At 40.4% G+C, this 17,158-nt stretch overlaps 1 long non-coding RNA gene across 1 annotated transcript in view; it reads left to right on the top strand.

Annotated features, from left to right (window-relative positions):
* Nucleotides 1–16,238, top strand: part of LOC132655827 (uncharacterized) — a 196,390-nt gene extending 180,152 nt beyond the window's left edge. Inside the window, exon 5 of the long non-coding RNA XR_009593707.1 lies at nt 15,985–16,238. This is a non-coding gene — a long non-coding RNA (uncharacterized LOC132655827). The remainder of the gene's footprint in view (nt 1–15,984) is intronic.
* Nucleotides 16,239–17,158: the final 920 nt, after the last annotated feature.

Raw genomic sequence — 17,158 nt, 5'->3', positions numbered from 1 at the left:
TTTTAAGTGTTGAAATTTTTAAGACCATGGAACTTTTAACTATTGGACTGTTTTGTATTATGGTGTTAACATAATATCTTAAGGACAAGAAATGAATAAGATTTGGAATAAGGTTCTGTGTTTGTGTCTCAAAGTTGACATATGTGGAATGTCATTGCTTTTGTCAACTTTACACAAACCTAGACTTACCTTGCAAGAGGGAATATTCACTGAGGCATTGCTTTTCTATAGTTGGCCTGTGAGCCTGTGTGGGGGGTATTTTCTTGATTATTTATTGATGTGGGAGAGTCCAGCTCACTCTGAGTGGTACCATCAGTTGGCAGGTGGGCCTTGGCTCTGTTAAAAAAAAGTCACCAAGAAAACAATGGAAAGCATGCTGGTAAGCAGCCTTCCTCTATGATCTCTGCTCCAGTCCTGCTTCCAGGTGTTTGTCCTGAGTTCCTGTCCTGACACCTCAGTGATGGTTAGTGATATAAAAGTGTAAGCCAAATAAAACCTTTCCTCTCTCATGTTGCTTTGGGTCATGGTATTTGTTATAACCATGGTTAGAAAACGAGGACAACTAGGACAGATACAATGGAGGTGGCTATTAGAAATGCTCTGGGTGGAACAAGCCTGTCATCTGCTACCTAGGAGGCTGAGACAGAGCAAGTTCAAATCCACCCTGAAAGTAGGGTTGGAGATATAGCTCAATGAGAGAATGTTTGTCAAGCCTTTATGAAGCTCTGGTTTCAACCCATAACACAGCAAGGAAGAAGAAAAGAACTATCCTAAAGTAGAATTTACTTACATCTGAGGTTTTTAATCAATATGCCATGAACTTATCTGATTTTGGAATCATTTCAGATAATGATCATGTCTACAACTATTCTACATCTAAAAGTTTCTTCACAGAGAATATGGTACAACCTTTTGAAGGTGTCTTAGTTAGGGTTTCTCTCACTATGACAAAACACTGTGACCAAAAAGCAACATGGGGAGGAAAGGGTTTATTCAGCTTACACTTTCACTTTGGTGTTCATAACCAAAGGAAGTCAGGAAAAGAACTCAAATAGGGCAGAAACCTGGAGGCAGGAGCTGACGCAGACCTCATAGAAGGGTGCTGCTTCCTGGCTTGCTTCCCCTGGCTTGCTCAGCCTTCTGTCTTATAGAATCAGGACTAATAGCCCAGGGATGGAACCACCCATAATTGATCACTAATAGAGAAAATGCTGTGCAATTGGATCTCCTGGAGGCATTTCCTCCATGGAGACTTCTTCCTCCATGATGACTCTAGCTTGTGTCAAGCAGATACAAAACCAGCCAGTACACAAGGTTATAATTTTTCAAATAATAGAGAAAATACTGGTATTTAGAAAATGGAATTCTATTTTAGTTGTCACAGACCTTCCTTATGTATCTCCAGTTTCTTCTCTTTTGGTTAAAGTGTATTTCCAGGCCCTTCTGTGGTTGGCTATATGCATATGGCCATCCTGGCCCATGAGTCAGACAAACCTACTTCAGTTGCCTTAGACTAAATTTACATAAACCATTTAAAGGCTTATATAAGGCACCAAGAGAAGGCCTTAACGCACAGCCCAGTAATGTGCACTGTTTTACAGGGGGCCCACTCTATCACCTGGGAACCTGGTTGACCAAGTCTTCTGAGATCTTGTCTTTACACACAATGGACAGCCAACAGAAAACAAAGCAAACTAAGATCGAAGTGGAGAACTAAAGTTTACTATTGTAGACAGAAGAAAGGGTAGTGGCACAGAGTAATGAAACCTGGAGAAAAGATGAGTGATGGCTGAGGTCAGATGATAACATGTTTGTCAAGGACATGCAGGGCACTGGCTGGAGAGATTCAGAAACCCTGGAAGGCCCATTGATTTAAAATTGTTGAGAACCAGGATGAACTTTGTTCTAAAGATCACACTAGATTTCATCTGTGTAATGAAAACTGTCCTGTATGTCAATGATAGGGCCCAACCACTTCAGAACATTTCTTTTCTTTGTTGAAGGTCCAGGCACAGTGACCAAGATCAGTTAATGACAAGCTGCTGTTGGAGCTACATTATCTATTTTTTCCCAAGTGGTATTTGTGGATTTTTGCTATTTTTGTTGTTGTTGTTGGGAAAGTGGGGAGCAGCATCTCATGTACCTCAGGCTAGCCTAGAAATCACTCTGAAGGTGACCTAGAAGTACTGGTCCTCCTGCCTTCACCTCCTGGCAGCTTGAAGAGGAACCTGAATAATAGAAAGATGATAATTGGATATAAGTAAGATGCTTGCTGAGATACACACTTAATGTTCTATAATTTTGCTGCTCTTATCCTGATACTGAAGTCTGGAATTTGTGTTAACAGCATTTATATGAAGAAAGCCAACAGACACAGAAAAAGATGGCATCAGTCTCTCTGATGAATTAGTGCTTTCATATCACATTCAGTTCTAAAGGTGTGATCTATTCTTGGTAATTAATTACTATAACTAATTACACTGATTAAAGATAATTATTAACACTATCTTTTATAAAACCATGCCCAGTAGCCCCACTGCACTTAGTGTATGCACCAGAGACACAGTGGTTTCTACTTTAAAGACAAGGAAGTACTTTAATAAGTCAGGGAGCATGGTGTAAGGACAGTGCTTGTAGATCGTAAAGCTCATATTAGGTAGTGTGATTTCTACAATGGACTGTTCTTTTTGTTTTTGTTAGTAATTTAATTAATTTATTTTTAAATAATTAGTTTAATCACTTTGTATCCCAGCTGTAGCCCTCTCCCCTGTCCCCTCCCAACCCTATGATCCCTTCCTCATCTCCTCCCATGTCCCACCCCTAGTCCACTGATAGGTGCGGCCCTTTTCCCCTTCCATCTGACCCTACCCTATTAGGTCTCATCAGGACTGGCTGCATTGTCTTATTCTGTGGCCTGGTACAGGTGTTCCCCCTCAATAGGAGGTTGTCAAATAACCATGTCTTTGACATGAATTCATGTCAGAGACAGTCCTTGTTTCCATTACTATGGAACCCACTTGTAGACTGACCTGCTATGGGCTACATCTGTGCAAGGGCTCTAGGTTATCTCCATAAATGGTCCCTGGTTGGAGTATCAGTCTCAGAAAAGACCCCTTTGCCCAGATGTTTTGGTTTTGTTGCTCTCCTTGTGGAGCTCCTAATGGACTGTGCTCTCGGTACTATCCAATGCACTACTCTGTTAAAGGACCAAGAAAAAAATTCTAGCTTTCATGTAATTTATTCGTAGACTGTAGTTAGCTAAACTGTTACACAAATTAAAATAGAAAAAATCTGTATGTTACTGTCAGGTGAATTTTCACTATCATGAAAATGTGGAATGTTGAACTCTTGTCTTCTCTCTGACCAGGCAAAGGTAGCCTTACCTGTAAATGTCGGCTTTATAGACATTCTGTGTTTATAGAAAATGGATCAGTAGACAGATCTACTGCTGTCTTTGACTGACATTGGGATTTTTTGCTAACCCAGGCAAGTTTCCAGATTCTTTGGTCTCATATTTCTCACTTTTAAGTGTTGCAAAAGGCTGACTCAGGTCATTTTCAGTCATGATTTCTCTCACATCTTTTCTCTTATTTCCTGACAACACAGAGTTCCTGTTTTACCAACTTCGTAGAAACCATAGACAATCCAGGCAAAAATAGTACCAATTTATGTGATGAGTTGGTATAAAGTCCATTTAGCTAATCTGCAATTGCCATCCCCAGCATTCTCTTCTATGTATGACGAGGCACTGTGGTGAGCCAAAAACAAGCACATGAACGAGACTGGCAGGTATAAATGAAGCAGTTATATTATCCACTTTCTGTCCAGGAGGTTGGTACTGTATATAAAGTGCTTTTCTTTGTGCAATTCATGCATATCTTTTTCTGCAACCTTTAGGGCATGTGACAATTCTAGCTGGGTTCTCAGTTTTTCAGACTTCCTTGTGGTAAGTGAGTTTAACAGCCTGACAAAGAGGTCCATGGTTAAATTATTTGTCCCCATTATACAAACTGGAGCTTCTGATACAATGTGAATATTATGAAGTTTTCATCCATCCTCATGGAAGCTCATGAAAGTGTCCCTGAAGGACACTTTCTTAGGTATATCCTCCTACTACAAATCCTCTCTCATTCCCAATCTCCAAACCAAATCACTGTTCCAGCTGCAAAGCCATAGCCCACAATATTTTTTTAATCCACAGTCACTTAAGGTTAAATATCTATTATAGATCTTGTATTATATAAATCTCTGAGACCTTATGTTCCTTTGATCTAGCCCTGACTACTCTGGGTTAATGAATCAACCAAGGAAAGATAATTAGATAGAGAAAATATAATCTAACAGAATTCTTGTCAGAAAATAATGAATGTCATTATTTGCTAAGCCATTTCACAGAATATTAACTGAAAAAACAGGGTTGATATTCATACTTCCTTTTGTGAAGAGGGACATGACTGTTCACCTTATCTCAGGGCATTTGTCTTTCTTTGTGCACATGCACACTAATGGGCCAGAGAAAGAAGAACTGTAAGTGGTACCATGACACCCTTTCCTTCCACATAGTTTAGAATCTCCAAACCCATGTTTAAACCTATTTAGAAACACTGGCTTGAAGGGCTGCCAAATTATTAGGTTGCTTGAGGCGACTTGGTGCCTTGATGTGGCTCTCAGGGCTGCATGCTATTTCTCTTCTACCAATACCCTAAGCTTCATGAAGACTTTGTAAAACGTCACCTCTATAACCTCAACAAGGTGAAATCTCACTGATGCTAGAACATTAGAAGCACCAGTCAGCCCTGCTGGGCACTTTAAAGCAATACCTGTTCCTTTGGTTTCCTAACCTGTTGATTTCAGTGCCTTTTGAATCTCCTGTACAAGCAACTTTCAGGTTCTTAGTTTGTGAAACCTTCAAAATGTTCAGATCCTTGGAAAATAAAAAAGGGATCATGAGGCGCCCAACACTCCTAATTGTATGGTGTTGACTAATTCATTTTTTTCTTTTGTTCTGTCACAGGTAAGAGTATAAAAGAAATCTCCAAAGATTGTGGGGGAAGAAAATTCATGAATTTAGCCTTAACAGCTTATGTTAAAGATAAACAGAATGCAATCAGACATGCTCTTCTCTGTGTCCAAAGCTGCTGACCCTGAGTGCAGTGCTTAGCCTCGCATCCTGAGCATAACATTTTGGCTTTTTATGGTAGCCAACCATGCTTGGGGAGACTGTCCTGCTTCAATGGCTGTAAAGGCCTGAATGGTCATGGCTGTATTACGCTGTTGTGAGACTCTAATCTTGCATATATACCACAGGCAAACCAAGGAGACCAACACCAGAAGGCCTGCTAACGCTCCCATGCCCGCCCATTCCTTCAGATGATTCATGGCTGCAGCAATCCATGATGATGATCCTGTGGCTAGTCCTGCGTCCACTCTGGTAGAATTTAGTATGACAATGGCCACTCTCAGCTGCTCCATCGTAGTATCGAATTCTCCAGTCCAATTACCTAAAATATAGCTAGACAATTGTTTAGACAGATTTGCAACACAGGGAAAATTCTGCCCCAGGTCCCACCTCTGAGAAAAAGGTATCGGACGGGTCTGATGCTCTTTGGGTGGATGACACCTAAATGAACATCAGTACAAAGTCCCAATTTATTTCTAATATCAGAGATCAGACCTCTACTCTTGCCTGATGCGTCCAAAACAAAAAGGGGGAACTGTAGAGAGCTGCGTAATGCCGCGCCTGAAAGATGGAGCTGGTTTCCGCCTTCCACCTTCCCGATGGTGAGTGCTCTCTGTCACGAACAACTCCACATTTGGCTAAGGCTGAGGATCTGGCTTGCTTCCATGTATGTGGACTTATCTGCATTGCCCACGTGGCACGCTGAGGTTGGCTACCCAGGGGCTATTTAAGCTGTGGGCTGGCTTTCCCCAGGGTCAGATGATTGTTCAAGGTTGCTGAATAAACTGCATTGAAAAAAAATAAAATAAAATAAACAGAATGATGGTGGATCATGATAGAAATTTGGGTATGTGTATCTGTGTTAGATATAAGGGCCTGTTCGTCATCTTGGATGAATGGCAATTAAAGATGCACAGGTTGTTCTTGCAACGTTTTCTAAACAATTCTGATGTACAGGAATTTTGCTTTTCCTGTTAGAACCCTACTTTCTCTTTCTTCACTTTTCTATAGTTTTCTCTGTTAATGGGCTAAGTCAAACTTTATAAGCCACTTCAGCATCTTGTCCATCAAATATGAGTGGCAATGTTAGAAGAATTGAAAAGTATGCTTGTATGATTAAGCGTTTTACTTAATGATAGTAATGCTATTTTACCCATTGCAGTTGGCACATTTTTGTATCTCCTTTGAATGTTCTCTCACATAATGATTAACGTTTATGTGTTTACTTAGGTGACCTACAGTCTCTTATTGTTTCGTCAAGTAGCCACCTAGATCAGGCTTTGTGAACATTTTCTACTTGCAATCTTTTTCTAACCAAGATAATATAAGTCTATAAAATAGGCATACAAAGTGAACATTACTGATAATACATTATATAGAAATTTACTTTAAAACAGCTTTTGGTAAACATGTGACTCTATGAAAGAAAGCAAATTGTATGCTAACAAGATGGATATGGTTGTTTATTCGTATATATAAATTAGATCTTGATGGAATATTTGACACTGTAGGCCATAGAAAACCTTTACATTTTTGGAGTTTGTTTTATTTCATAACTGTCAATGCTGAGCAATCTACTTCATGTAAATGCATAGTACAAAATGGCTAGAGTATAAGCAGGGCAGTAACACAAATTGTTGCAAACTGTGTTCTAAGCCCAAGCCAACATTCATTTAATGTCTTTTTACTTCATTAAACTCAAGTCAGCAACTCCAAGAACCACTGTAGAAATCAAGCTTTTAACATGTCTACATCAGAAACACACTAACCTGCATTTTGTTAAATGGTGGCAGGATTTAATTTTTTTTAAACCAAACCAGTATATTTCTGTAACAGCAAAAAATATTGTGTGCAAAGCACAAACACTGCACTTCATAACACAACAATAGTCTCAAATCTGAATGAAGATTCCATTGTTCATTGGTGTTCTCGGGTATGCTGGTGTTTGCTCATTGTGTTTTGAACTACAACTGCAGTAAGGCTGTGGCCAGCTAGAAACATCTCAGACCCTTGGGCATAATGCTTTCGAGTTAATATTTCATCATTGTGTATTCAGAAATCTTTTATTATCACCAAACTTTGAAGCCCCCACATTCAGTTATGCCATCTCACAGGGGGTTGTGAGCCATGATTTAAAAAGTTGGGACCTCCATATTGATGTGAAGGTAATGCTTCAGTGTTTCAAGATTAAAAGCTATCTGATTGCACAAAAACCTGAATATACTTAATACCAAACTATATCTTAAATCAGATAGACAGTAAATTATTGTTATATTTTTCACCACAATAGAAAGACATCAATTGAAAAGTATGATTAACGCTTAAGTCAGGAGACATTGAGAGAATCAAATTGCCCTCATAATGTGGATGGACTTGAACCAATAAATTAAAAATCTTAAGAACAGAGAGTCTGAGGCCTCTCTAAGGCAAACATTCTGCCTCCAGACTGTCTCTGGCTGCAGACTGCAAGTCAATGTCACCAGAATTTCCAGGCTGCTGTTCTGCCTTACAGATTTTAGATTTTTTACAGACCCCACAATTTGTGAGTCAACTACTAAAAATAATTCTACCTGTGCCAATCTCTGCCCATGGCTGTGTTTTTCTACCTTCTGTCTCTCCATCGTCGATCCATCACTTCTGTATCTTGTAAGGGTCACTTTAAACTACTTAATGTCAGAAAAAAAAGAAAGAAAAAAGATGAGAACTTGACCTTTAGACTCACAAGGCTTTGTGGGCTGGACTGTAGCTTTGGAATGCTTTAATTTTATAACTTCGGAGGTGTTTAAAAGCTTCTTTAATCCTCTCTTTAAATAGCTATGTAATCGGAGTGATACAGATAATATTTACAGGACTTTTACTGTATGAAAGACACTCTGTCATGTCTTGCAGGTATTATTTAATATTCATGGTACTGCTCTAAGTTGGGGTACCTTGTTAAGCCACTCTCTCTTCAGTGGGGAGCAGGCTGGATGCATGTGGACCGAGAGCTACCTCACGCTCTACACCGGAGAAACCACACACACTCACTGGCCAGCGTCCTTGAACTTCAGCAGTCTGGGGTTTGATCCTGTCTCCTGACTTATCGCACAACCAAACTTCAATGCTTACTCAAAGATTGTCGCAGCTTATTAACCAGGCCTTACCAGCAACAGGTGCAAAAGTAGCAGATGGACTTTGTTCACACGTCTCTGGAGCAGATTCAGACATCAGAATAAGCTTCAGTTAGTAAATGACCCTTTCACAGGGGTTGTCTAAGACTGTCAGAAAACACAGATATTTACATTACAGTTCACAACAGAAGCAAAAGTAGAGTTGTGAAGTGGCAACAAAAATAATTTTATGGTTGGGGTCACCACAACATGAAAAATTATATGAAAGGGTCACAAAATTAGAAAGGTTGGAAACTACTGCATTAGACTAACAAACTACTGCATTAGCTCCAAACCTTTTTATCTCTAATAGGATTTTTTTTTGACAAAACATGTTGACAAACACAAAGTAATTCCACTAGCTCTTCATGGATTTCCTCAATGCAAACTTAAATATTGCAGGGAAATGAACCCATTTATTAGCATTGTGGCAGAACTGTTTTCCTTATTCTGAGAGAGATGAAAACTGATGGACCTCCCTCACAGGGTAAGTTTCGACTCTGAGGAGCCATCTTTTCTGTTACTAGCCCAATGCCCTAGAGACCACAATGGCAAATTTTAAAATTTAATTAACATTTACTTATTATAAATTACTTACTTTGTATCCCAGCTGTAGCCCCCTCCCTCATCCCCTTCTAATCCCACCCTCCCTTTTCTCTTGCCATGCCCTTCCCAAATTTACAAGCATATTCACAGATGAAAATCAATCATCCTACTGTCATCATGTGGGTTCCAGGGTGCTTTCTTTGTTCTTTTGGATCAATTGTCCATATATACGCCTCCATTTTGTTTTCAATTTTTCAAACATAAAAAGTTTTCATGTATATAATTACATATATTGTTTTAATTTGAAATGTTCATGTATATATACATGTACTGATATATATATATTATATATAATATTTATGGCATATATGTCGATTGCCTTAAGAACTGAATAATAAATAACATCTATTTCTTAGTTCCCCTTGTGCATTATTTAACACATACCATCTCTCTGTGAGATGTTATTTACCAGGACATTCACTTACACTAATGCTCACTGTTCATGTTCTACATAAGCTGGTCAGAATGCTCTGGAGAGATGGAGCTGCCTTACTAGAGTTGTCAGCCCTGGCTAACAAGCAGGGTCTGGGGATTTGAACCCCACGGGTGGTTCTTCCCCATGCTGTCCTTGGCTAGATTATGGAAGCCTTGCTCTCTAGGCTAGGATTCTGATGATGCTGTAAACGTCTGCTCTAGTGCTTCCCCTACAGGTCGTTTACCTGAAGCTTGTTTCGATTGTCAGTTTCCCTGTCTGGGTTTCTTTATATGCTTTCCAAATGTTTTTCCCAGACCGTCATTCTTCTTCTTCTTCCTTCTTCTTCTTCTTCTTCTTCTTCCTCTTCCTCTTCTTCTTCCTCTTCCTCCTCCTCCTCCTCTTCTTCTTCTTCTTCTATTTATTACAATTTATTCACTTTGTATCCCAACTGTATATCCCAGCTGTAGCACCCTCCCTTGTCCCTCCCAATCCTTCCCTCCCTCTTCTCCTTGCTTACTCCCCCTCCCCCATTCCATTGATGGGGAGGTCCTCCTGCCCTTCCATCTGACCCTAGCCTGTCAGGTCTCATCAGGACTGGTTGCTCTGTCTTCCTCTGTGGCCTGGTAAAGCTGCACTCCCCCTAGGGGTAGGTGATCAAAGAGCCAGCCACTAAGTTCATGTCAGAGACAGCCCCTGCTCCCTTTACTAGGGAACCCATTTGGAGGCTGAGCTGCCAAGGGCTACATCTGGGCAAGGGTTCTAGGTTATCTTCATGAATGGTCCTTAGAAAACTAGGAATACTGCTACGTCAAAGTCCAGCTACACCGCTCCTAGGCATATATCCAAAAGATGTTCAAGTATACAAGGACATTTGCTCAACCATGTTTGTAGCAGCTTTATTCGTGATAGCCAGAACCTGGAAACAACCCAGATGTCCTTCAAGTGAGGAATGGATACAGAAATTGTGGTACATTTACACAGTAGAATACTACGCAGCAATTAAAAACAAGGAAATCATGAAACTTTCAGGCAAATTATGGGAACTAGAAAAGATCATCCTGAGTGAGGTATCCCAGAAGCAGAAAGACACACATGGTATATACTCACTTATAAGTGTATATTAGACATATAATATAGGATAAACATACTAAAATCTGTACACCTAATGAAGCTAAGCAAGAAGGAGGACCCTGGGTAAGATGCTCAATCCTCATTCCAAAAGGTAAAAGGGATGGCCACTGAAAGAGGGAGAAAACAGGGAATAGGACAGAAGTGTTCCATAGTGGGCCTCTGAAAGACTCTATCTAGCAAGGTATCAAAGCAGATGCTGAGACTCATAGCCAATCTTTGGACAGAGTGCAGGAAATCTTATCAAAGAAGGAGGAGATAGAAAGACCTGGAGAGGACGGGAGCTCCACAAGGAGAGCAAAAGAACCAAAAAATCTGGGCCCAGGGGTCTTTTCTGAGACTGCCATTCTTAACTGACTTGCTCCATGTATATTCTTTCTGGGGATCTAATACTGCATGCCCCAAACATAGAGTTGTTGAGATCCAAGCTCAGACTGTCATGGACTGTCCAGTGAGAAAGGGTGCTAAAACAAAGCTTTTTTTTTTTTTTAAATAGGGCAGTATTTTTGATAAATTTGATAAAATGAAGATAAATTTCATTTTGTTATTATTTTTTATTTTATGTACATTGGTGCTTTGCTTGTGTGTATATCTATATGAGCATGTCAGAAGCCCTAGAACTGGACAGCATAGTTGTGAGCCACCATGTGATTGCTGGGAATTGAACCTAGGTCCTCTGGAAGAGCATCCATTGCTCTTAACCGCTGAGCCATCTCTCCTGCCCACATTTTTTGTTTTATATGAGTAAATTGTGGTGAAGAGCAATTGTACTAAGAATCTTTATGTATAGACAGATAAACTTATTCGCCATCTTCTGAGGTAATTATTATGCATCAAGGTTGATACAGCCACTGGTAGCATGATGCTGAAGGTCTCTGTTCTCATGGTTTTGCCTTCCCATGTCAGAATGAAAAAAAGAGCCTAAAAGAAGGAAAGTACCAGATTAATTTCTGATACATGTTTTACATGGCAAGTACAATGGTAATTTTGTAGGGTTTTATTGTTTGTTTGTTGGTAGCTGAAGAAAGAGGCTGCTTTCAACCAAGTAACAAGGGATAAGTACCAAGATGAGGAGATATTATGTTTTCTAAGACCTGAATGGAAGGAAAGAGCCCGACAACAGAAATCTGGTGCCCAGGAAATAAAAAAGATACAAAGGCTCGTAAGTGGGAGCAGAATTCTAAGTCTCTAAGAACTTCAGAAGTTGAGAGTTTTGGTGAAGAAGGAAGGCACCAAAACAACAAACAAACAAGTATGGAAACAAATAAATGAGGTCAGATCATGGAAGAGCTTGTCAACTATGCCTCAAGGTTTGGGTTTTAATCTCCAAGTCACCACTTGAGACTTACATTTAGAAAGATCACTCCAGTCATAATTCTAAAAATTAACAATTCGGAGGCAAGAATGGAGGAAGACTCCACTTAGCAGACCCTTGCCATTGTTAAGAAGGAATGAGGACACGCTGGACTGAAGAGCTCTCGGCAGACACAGACAGTAGATAGATTAGATTTCCAAGGAACAGCTGTCAGTGCTTGGGGATGTACGTGGAACTGGGCCTCTAAAGTCCCCAAACCAGGTGTGAGGCCCTTCATTAAGGTGGTAAAGGTGGTGGGTTATATGTTGGGGATGGAAGAAAGGATGTTCACCGAAGTGTAAAGAAATTCGTTTTATAAATTTGACTTCTTTTAATCCCAGCCCTTGTGGAGGCAGAGGCAGTCAGACGGCTGTGAGTTCAATGCCAGCCTGGTCTACAAAGTGAGTCCAGGACAGCCAAAGCTACACAGAGAAACCCAGAGACACAGAGGGAAAAATTGACTTCATTAAATGTGAAGCATACTCTTGATTTTTATAAGATCATAGATCTTGGTTCCCATGGCCTTTAATGAAGAAATCTTGGCTGATTTCTTAATCAGGGTCCTGGGTTGGATTAGTTGCTTCTAACATGAAAAAGGCTTACAAGAAGTTTGGTTGTATCCTAAGATGGTGTGTGTGTGGGTGTGTGTGTGTGTCACTGCTCTTTATGCAAAATTCATTCCTGTTGTTCTCTCTTTACAAGGATAGACAGAATTGAGTGGCAGCATCTACTACAGTCAGCAGTGGAAACCTGGCTGCAAACTGTGGGGATCCGAAAACCTATAGATAAAAGCTGGAAGAAAGGAAGTCATGATGGAGCAAGTGTCCGGCTCTGAATTCAATAATATACTTGATGCAAGAATTACGTTTAATTCTTATCATTAAACATGGAGGAGTGCCTTACATAATACTGAAAAATCCCTCATCTTCTTAATGTTTTATTATTTAGGTTGCAAGAAGCACTATCTTTTCTCTTAAGGAGAACAGATTTAGTGATGGTTGATGAGGAAGGTACCAAGTGCTTCAGCTATTGACGGTCTTCACAGCACAGGAACTCATGGAATCAGCAGTACCTCTGGGTGTGTGATGATAGGTTCTACTGAGGGAACTTTATAGTTGATGAGACTAAGAGAGTAGCAGCTAACAACCCCATGTCTTCACTGGCGTTAGAATTTGAAAGCATGCCACAAACCAAAACCAGTCTCCTAATCCTCTGTAGCTCTTCCACAAAACAGCATTGGGCTTTTGTTGTTGAGTATGGACAAAATTTTATGTCCAAACTGGGTCTGTGTTTCTTCAGAGAAAGCTTACGTTTTGCAAAGGAACGTTTCTGGATTAACGTGCCAGGAAGTGCATGGTAGCCCATCCTGTAATGCCAGGCCCCTGCCAGCAGATGGCAGTCACACCACACTGCGTTTTGGCAGTAGGCACTTAAACCAGGAGCTTGTCTCTGGCAGGAAGGGTCTGAAGTAGGTCTTGGCAGTAGGGGTGATTTACATGGACATTAACTCCAGGAACCTACTATAGAAGCCTATGAATTTGGCCCTGAAGTTGAGGATATTCTTAGCTGGAAAAGGCAACAAAGCTGGCTTAAAACTAAACAAAACAAAACACCTCCTTAAATAAATCTGTCAAAATGAGCTATGAGGTGAACGTCTCAAGGTCTCCGGCCTATGCTGAGCTTTGATTCATGGATCAATATAATCACAGTTAAGGAGTTGGGATGCAAAAACAACAGTAGAAAGGGCAAGTCTGGAAACAACTGACAAAGTATTTTATTTTCAGGAGGATGAACTGAGGTTGGAAATGCCTGGGTGGGGTTTTGGAAAGCAGAAGAAACTCTAAAGTGCATTTACCAGTCTTAGAAGAGTTACGTTTTTTTTTTTTTTTCCTTTTTTTTTTTTGTCCAGAGACAATACCTCCAAAGGGAATCTGTACTACAGGAGTTCACCGCCCACCACGCCACCAAAGCTCAGCATCACTGCTGTATCATAGCTGCAGCTTCCCCTTGTCGTTTGTTCCGCAGCCCCCATGCAGAGTCTGTCCCCAGCCGAGTGTCCCCGCCACAGCTTACCCAATCTCTTAACTTCCCGATTTCCTTCATTGAGATGTGCTGGCTTCCGGACACGTGTAGGGTCTAAATCCTTGTTTCTCAACACAAGGGTCGTGACGCCTTTGGAGGTCGTTCGAGCCTTTCACAGGGGTTACCTAAGACCATAGGAAAACATATATATTTATATCGCGATTCATAACAGTAGCAAAATTACAGTTATGAAGCAGTGACGTGGTTAGAGGTCACCACTGCCTGAGGAACTGCATGAAAGGGAATCACTAGACTAAAATGAAGAGGTCCGCTGTATTTCTCAGTCAGAAATGTGGTTTTTGTTTTTGTTTGTTTGTTTGTTTTTGGTACCTGAGCAGGAAGAAAGTTTCATCTCTATCCATATTTGGGTTAGTGTTTTGAGAACAGCAGCTGTGTGGCAGCAGGGCTTGATTGAGGGGAAACAGCCGGTGGCCCTTGGTAGAGAGAAATCGCAGGTGCCATAAAGGCAGGATGTGAGAAAACTTTATTTTTATCAGGAAAATATTGAAACGAGGACTGTTGTGGAATGACACAATGACGGAATTATGTGCAGAGCTTTGGCAAAACTGTAGGTTAAATCCTAAAAGCATGAAGAGAAGTGTTGGCAGCCCCCTGGGCCCTGCGCCCGTCCTGTGGCATTGGAGGGTGGAAAGTCTACTTCCCGTCTCAGGAACATGGAGGTGGGATATACTTGTCCCGGATGACCCGGAAAGCCAGAGACTACGCAGTGACAACAGCTCCCTAGAAATGCAACACGGGTGATTTCATCCACAGAAAATTAAAGATCATAGTGAAAATGAATATAATTTAATCAGCCTTTAAGTTGTTAGTGTGCCCAGAAACTTATGTATTGTCAATGAAAAAAAAAAAAAAAAAAAAAAAACCTACATTTTTTCTGTTCTAACTTCTGTGCATTTGTTGTGACTTCAAGCTGACTTTCAAAAGTATGGTAGTCACTTAATTCTGTGAAGAGATGATTATTCGTGGCTATTAACTGAGGAAACTCTCAGATGAAGAGCTGACCTCCAACTAGTGTGGGTTCAGCTATTGCATTCGTTTCAAGACAAAATTCTTTATGCTTCAGAATTCTTCAAGCTTTCTTCAGGTTCAATCCAGATTTCCAACTCCCATGATGTCAAGTTTCTCTGCATTAAAGTGGTACCTTTCAGACAAAGAAAGCTCTATGTGGGTTTTGTTTTCTGAGTTACCAATGTTTTGTGTGTGTGTGTGTGTGTGTGTATGTGTGGTTTGTTTTCTGTTTATTTGTTTTTGGTATACACATATAGGCAAGGGAAAGCAGAAGGAAAAACATTTGCAAACACCCAGAACTGATTTTGTGATGTACCATTAAGTAGTAAAGCTTGTTATAAATAAAACACTAAAGACTGATGCATGGGCGCAGTGGTGAAGTTTACTAACTCTGTAAGATGGAAGCCACTGGACAATTGCACAGGAGAGGAAAACACGAAGAGGGATGATCAAGATTCCAGCTGTGCATTGTGAGAGGAGTAAGAGCAGGGTGCTTGAGCACTCTGGCCACCTTCTCCCACACCTACACAGTGGTTCTCAAGCACAGGCTAAACCCAAGTTTTACCAAATACTTACTGTGGAATTTCTGGTACAAGTATTTTCGAGGTACTATTTTACTCTGAAAATATTTGGAAGTGGCTAGAACTAATACCGAAGACATGAAGATGTGAACACTATGTGATTTTTAGAATCTATTGTGAAAAATAGTTTTAGCAAAACTTTACCAGTTTTGGATTTAAGTTTACATTTTTCCCCCACAGTTTGTATATGTCTTATTTACTGTAAAAGAAATTTTGTGACATTAAAGTTGATAAAATTTTTTCCTCAACAAAATGTCACAGAACAGATGGAAAAAATAAAGCTCTATGTTGTTTATTTAACATAAATATGTGAAGAAAATTAATTTTGACAAAATATTGAAAATGATTTATCATTATAATAGATCAGTGTGTGGGTATGTTTTCTAAAAATTACAATAATGTAATTAAGCAATTAACAAATTACATTTTCTTATATTTATGTTTATTATTATTTTTTTAAGCAAAACAAGGCCGGATGGACATATGGCCAGTTGATAAAGTTCTTGAGGTGCAACCATGAAGACCCGAGCTGAGTTAGCAGCAACCATGAGAAAACCTGGAACAGCGCTGCGTACCTTCAATCCCAGTGGTGGGGGTGCCTGGGTTTTCCGTCTGTTATTTAAACCTGTAAGACGGCACCAGGTTCCATAAAAGAGGCTGTGTCCAAAAATCTGATGTAGAAATGACGGAGGACGATGCCAGGTGTGGACTTCAGGCCTCCACATTGACTTGCTCACACAGGTGCACCTCTCTCTCTCTGTCTGTCTCAAATAAATAAATAAACTTTAAAGAACAACTCTACAAAAGTAAAAAGATTACTCTAGTGCTGTTCTTAATAATTACTGGTTCATCTTTTCTTGTCATAATAGTAACTCAGAATAATTTTCTCAGGTTGAGAGAGTGCCATTGAAATGGTCACCCAGTCACTAGAGACATGGCTTAGATGCTAAGAGCAATGGCTGCTTGTCCAGGGAACTCCGGTTTGATTCCTAGCACTCCCACGGTGGCCCCCACTGACCGGGCATCTATCTGATGCCCTCTTCTGGCCTCTGAGAGCACCAGTCTTCCATGCAGTACACAGGCAGACATGCACAGGAAACACTCATACATATAAACTAAAATAAAAATTAAAAACAATTTAAAATCGTTTGCAGTCTATTAGTCAGAGCCAGTGGATGGTGCCACTTATTTATCACATTTGCTGATCACGGCGGGAGGGACTGTGCTATAGAGGCAAACCGCAATCACAATGCTCTAAGTAATTAGTGGCACCACGTCAAGAATGAAAATTCCTGACGGGAAGTCAAGTGGCTCAGCAATTAGAAGCTCAGAGGCTTATTGCCTTAAGCCTGCGTCATGTCCTCGGTTCAAAATTGCACCAATATATCCAGCTACAGAAGTGAGGCATGATTGAACCCATGGCAATAGCATGCATAGGCCTGAACATAGCCCACACCACCCCAACCTGTGTTCAGTTAGCCAAATCCAACATGGTGCTAGCAGCAACAAAACAAAACGAACAGAAGAGAAGCACGGTCTTGCAGTAAGTGAAGGAGGGAACAATTCGGTGCCTCTCTCCCCAGCTGTATCCTTGTTAAGTCAGTTGTCCAGGCTACTTTCTCAACGCCCGTATTA

Source organism: Meriones unguiculatus, chromosome 8 (genome assembly GCF_030254825.1).
Source record: "Meriones unguiculatus strain TT.TT164.6M chromosome 8, Bangor_MerUng_6.1, whole genome shotgun sequence".
NCBI classification, from domain to species: Eukaryota; Metazoa; Chordata; class Mammalia; order Rodentia; family Muridae; genus Meriones; species Meriones unguiculatus.
This window is presented reverse-complemented; position numbering and strand designations above follow the sequence as displayed.